Raw genomic sequence first — 6,055 nt, forward strand, 5'->3', positions numbered from 1 at the left:
GCACTGACCATACTCCTGCCTGGAATACATTCACTCCTCATCTCCAACTTAGAGTCTTTCTCTTCCTTTAAGACACAAGCCAAGCACCATCTTCTTCATGAAGTCTTTCTTGATTCTCTCAACTGCTAGTGTTTTTCTTCCTATCTTAATATCTGTGTATTTTTTTATTCCTCATTATTGCATTAGAAAATATTCTCAGATGCTCATCAATTGGTGGATGCCTAAACAAATTGTGGCACTTCCCATCTCTCCTCCTCTTTACAGAAAGCAATTTCAGTCTCCCAATTTTGCCTACACTGCCCAAGGGGGAGGGGGGGAGGCTTACCTAGTGACTTACTAATTGCTAAGTAGGGGTACTTCAAATTCTTGATTTGATTAAATTAAAGGTTGCTGATTGATTGCATTTAAAAATAAACCAAGAGTTCAATTCTCTCTTCACAGACCACTGGATTGGAATTCAGATCCTGACTCTGCCACTTACTACCCTTAGTGACTTCAGAAGGATAACCCAAACTCCCTGGACTCAGTTTCCTCATCTGAAAAATGAGGAAGTTGAACCAAATGATTCTCCTAACTCATTTCCAGCAAATCTATGGTCCTAAGTTAACTAGCAAGACATCATCCCTGCATGGGAAATTCTATAGTTCTTACTGACCTAAAAACTCCCAGAAGGCTAGAACTTAGTTGTAGTATGGTGGGATGGGGAGAGAGAAGTCATTTGTTTACAAGCTCCTAATATATTTCCTTAAGGGAGCTCTCTGCCATTGTATTATGCCCAAAGAACTTCTTCAATTCAGAACCACAAATAGCTCTGTCTCTCTCTGTCTCTCTCTCTCTCTGTCTCTCTCTCTCTCTCTCTCTCTCTCTCTTTGTATCTCTCTCTCTATCTCTCTGTCTCTCCCTCTGTCTGTCTCTCTGTTTCTGTCTCTCTGTCTCTCTCTCTATCTCTCTCTATCTCTCTGTCTCTCTCTCTAACACACACACACACACACACACACACACACACACACACACACACAAATGATGTAGCTCTGCCAATTAATAGTGCTTACAATTTGTACATCATTAATGAAGAGTAATTTTCACCCAGTGAAAGGATGATGATGAAGGAGCTACAACAATCTAGTTGTAGAAAATGCCTAAAATGTTGGCTTAAAAATATTAATTCTAATTTTCCAGCTCTTGAATTTGAGAGCAGGTTCATCCCACTGAAGTCTGCAAGCAGAGGATAAAGAATGACTATGCCTAGGTGTAAATATATGTCATACTTAGCCTAGAGTCTAGCACATAATGAATGGTTGTTGACTGGCTATAAGGAATCTTGGATTAAGAGCTGGAAAGGTCTTTAGAAATCATCTAATCCAACTCTCTTCTTTTACAGATGAGGAAACTGAGGCCTAGGGAAATTAGTAAATTAGCCAAGGTCTCATGAAGAACAAGTGAAAAATTGTGTTTTGAAGCCAAGTCTTTTGACAAAAATGCAGTGTTCTTTCCTTCCATATCCATAGCATATTTAGGACCAGCCTTACCAGCAGGTAGATTAGACAAATAAGATAAAAGTAAAAGGTATATACTCTCTTATAGATACCAATTTAACCCTTGTTATGTGCTCGTTTCAGTCACATCCAACTCTGTGACCCCATTTCAGGTTTTCTTGGCAAAGATCCTAGAGTGGTTTGCCATTTCCTTCTCTATCATAGAAAAACAGAGATAAAATAACTTACCTGCTTTCCCATTTGTAAATATAAATAATATAAAAATAAAATATAAAAACCCAGGTACTATTCTACCTAGATGTAGTTCTAAAGGTGTTATAAGATTGACGAAAAATTGGAGAGGAGCTTCTCTACGAGCTCAGGCTTTCTGTTTTTAAAAGTCTTTTTGATATCTATCAACTATGCACCAACCAATTCTCTTTCATTGATTCCTATGATCTTCCGGACATTTTCTTCAATTTCTCGTGTTCCATAAACTTCAACATTCCAATACAGTGTCCATTCTTTGACTTACTCCGATTGGTACTGTTATAGTACATATGGAATCAGTTGAGAAAATTCTGATACAGTCTCAGCTCCTCTCACCCAGACCTTGTCAGCTCCCTTCTCTGGAGTTCCAGAGTAGACAAAAGAGAGACTCTGGGAAGGAAGAGAGAAACTGGCAGCTTGGATCCTAGGTTGTTATCATTCCCTCCCTGCCTGCCCCTTTCCTCTGGCTGATAATTCTCTTTTCTCTATATGTCTTCACAAGATATAAAGCCTTGGGAACGGGCAGGCCACATTGAATAATAATACATACACACATCATTTTGTTAGTTAATTGACAAGTAATCAATACATCCATCCATCAATAAGAACTACTGATCTCTACCAGGTGTCATTTACTCTTAGATGCTTCAGGGGACTCAAGGGAAATATATGATGCTGTCCCTACTCTTGAGGAATATAACTAAGAAAGCATTACTTGGAGAAATAAATGGACTAGAGAGCAATGCAGTGCAGTGCTAAATTATATGGTTCTGGAAGTAAAGGAATTTAGAGAAAACCAATATGAAATTCTTTGTTACTGCCATTGAGACATGGTATATGCAAACAAAACTTCATCAGTATTTGCTGAATAGGAAAGATAAAACATGAAAGACATAAGCATGAAAAATAATTCAACGACAGTAAATAACAGAAGAGAATTCATGATTCTGAAATGTTTATATTTTCATTTTGCGTTTAATGTTGCATTGTTTGCATCATATATTTTGGCACTTGGAATCATAGAGTTCAAAGTGATTTGATTATATCCAGTTTAGAATTTTATTAGAGATTTATTATTCTCTAATTACTACATATAAGTCTTTGTATAAATCAGTTGTTATTTCACTAACAAGTTTCAATAAACAGAAGCAACTCAATGAGGCAGAAATAGTCCTGGAGTTGGCATTAGAGAATCTAATTAAGCAAAATTAGAATAGTTTTACCCTTAGGGAATTGACACACACACACACACACATATATAATGTGTACATATAAGTAGATGAAAAATTCAGGCTGTCACAAAAGTCTTGGTACAGTTTTAAGCTATAAAAGTACACACATATCCATTATAGGTTACAAAATAAATGCATACTAGATAAAGGTAATGGGCAGGAAGATGGAGGAGAGGAACACGGATGCCTAACAGCTGGGGACATCAGGAATAGATTCATGTAGAAGATGGTACCTGAGATGAACTTTGAAATTAAGAATTCAATGAAGAAGTAAAGAGGGAGAACATTCCAGAAATGGGATAATAGTCTGTCCAAAGAAACAAAGATAGAAAATGTTTTTGTGAGGAACAACAGGAAGATGAGTTTGGTTGCCCTCAAAGGAACAGGGAAGTTAAGATGAATGGTAGGTTTGGAGAAAAGATGCTGAGTTCAGTTTGTTACAAATTAAGCTTGGGGTGCCTTCTATCCAGCTGAAAATGTTCAGTAACTGTTTGGTAACATGGAACTGGAACTCAAAGGAGATAGGCTATGACTATATCTGAGAGTCATCTACACAGAGACAATAACTAAATCGATGAAGACAGATGAAGACATCAAGTCAATAAGCCAACAAATATTTATTAAGTGATAGTGGAGAGAGAGGAAGGGAGGGAGGGAGGGAGGGAGAGAGAGAGAGAGAGAGAGAGAGAGAGAGAGAGAGAGAGAGAGAGAGAGAGGGAGGGAGGGAGGGAGAGAGAGAGAGAGAGAGAGAGAGAGAGAGAGAGAGAGAGAGAGAGAGAGAGAGAGAGAGAGAGAGAGAGAGAGAGAGAGAGAGAGAGAGAGGAGAGGAGAGGACTAAAACAGAGTTTTAAGGTAAACCTCTAGTGGAAGGAGGTGAAATAAAAGGTAATATATCAATGCAGACTGGGCAGTGGTCAGAAGTATCCATGACCCTTTGCCTCAGTAATCTCACTTTTAGGTGGATATCCTAAAGTTAGTGAAACAAAAGGATCCATCTGGAATTTTTTCTCCATAGAAGCACTATTTGTAATAACCCCCCCCAAAAAAAAGTGGGTGAGGGGGGAACAAATTAGTTGCAAGACTGGGGGATGGCTAAACAAATTATGGTAATGTAATGGAGTACTATTGAGCTATAGTGAATAATATATAAAGAATGCAAAGACTTTGTACAAAGTGTTGTATAGTGGGGGAAAGGGAGCTACAATGAAAAATATTAATTTCATTATGTCAAGAAAAGTGATATTGGGGGCAGCTGGGTAGCTCAGTAGATTGAGAGCTAGGCCTAGAGAAAGGAGGTCCTGGGTTCAAATCTAGCCTCAGACACTTCCCAGCTGTGTGACCCTGGGCAAGTCACTTGACCCCCATTGCCTAGCCCTTACTACTCTTCTGCCTTGGAGCCAATACACAGTATTGACTCCAAGACGGTAGGTAAGGGTTAAAAAAAAAAGAAAGAAAAGAAAAGTGATATTGTACAGTTTCAAAACTAATCTAAACATACTGGGCAATGTTGGTGCTACCCTGTTGAAACTAATACTCGTGGTCTTTTATCAACTGTTAAATAATAAAAAGGATGGTTGCACAAATATCATTTTAACCAATCTTTGATGTTGTTTTGAACAAACTATTTTATAGTTTACAATTCTCATTTGTGATTTTTGTTGCTAGTTATTTTGTTTAGCTTATTCATTATTTTATGGGGGGAAATAAGTAATTTTTAAAAGAAAGACTTGTATATCTCCTCTGGCAGATTGATTGAAGAAAACCAACCCTAACAAAAATAATACTAAATGCAAATATGATAAGTTATCCAATAAAACGAAAAAAGGTTATCAAGTGGCTTTTTTTTTTTAAAAAAAAACATGTTGGTTAAAAGAATTGCATTTATTCCAGAAAAATATAAAGGCATTTAAAATAAACGGCTGATCTAAAATTTATCAAGCTAACACCAAATTATATAAAGACCTTTTCATTATTTCAAAGTTAAATTCAATCCTTCCCAAATCACTGGATATTATATATAACTTAAGGAAACCTTCCAATAATCCCAACAACAAAATATTTCTATTTTAAATATATATATATATATATATATTCACCAATTAATTCTTCAGTAAATTTCATGAATGAAAGCCACCCCAAGCTATCATACTATATGACATGTCCTTCCTTTCATAATAAATCTCCTTGGAAAATCTATCAATACCAGTTGTTCCTCATACTCTTCCTCAATCTCCTTATTGAACAGATAATACTCTCTCCAAGTTATTTGAATCTCTTAAGGGTATTATCAATGTTCATTTCTCAGTCTTTATCTTCCCTGCAGTATTTTGACACTGTTTACTATGTTGTTCTTCTAGAGGCTCTCTTCTGGATTTTTGTGACACTACCTCTCCTGGTTCTCCTCCTACTTATCTTAACTTTCCTTCTTCAGGTCTTCTGCTGATTCCCCATGCACCCCTTCTCTGTGGATTCTGTCTTGGACCTTCTCTTTTCTCTCTACAATCTCCATCAATTTTCATGGGTTTATGATCTCTATGCAGATAATTATCAGATTCCTATATCCAGTCCTATGGTCTCTTCTGAGCATCATCCCATATCATCAGTTGCCTGTTGTGTATTTCAAATCAGAAATCCCATGGGCAGCTCAAATTCAACATGTCTAAAAGTGAACTCATTTTTTCCTCCACACTCAACCCTCTTTTGAACCTGATTAATTCTGTCAAAATTTCCACCATACTGTCTTGACTCCTCACATACAATTACTGGCCATTTCTACCTTCAAAACGTTATTCACAGCTGTCTCCTCACGGCTCACAGAGCCACCATAACACGTTCAGCCTTTATGACCTCTCACCTGCTCTGACGCAATGGCTTCTTAATTGGTCTTCCTGTCTTAAATCAGCTGTCTACATTCTAATTCTTTCTCCAGACTGCTGCCAAAGGAATTTCCTGAAGCGTAGGCCTGAGTATATTAGTCTACAGCTCAATATATTCCAGCAGAACTCTCTTTGGTTTTTAAAGTCCCTTACACTCTGCCATCAACCTTATTACCTATCACTTCCTTTGACGAATTCTACA

This window comes from Monodelphis domestica, chromosome 5 (genome assembly GCF_027887165.1).
Source record: "Monodelphis domestica isolate mMonDom1 chromosome 5, mMonDom1.pri, whole genome shotgun sequence".
In the NCBI taxonomy this organism is placed as follows: Eukaryota; Metazoa; Chordata; class Mammalia; order Didelphimorphia; family Didelphidae; genus Monodelphis; species Monodelphis domestica.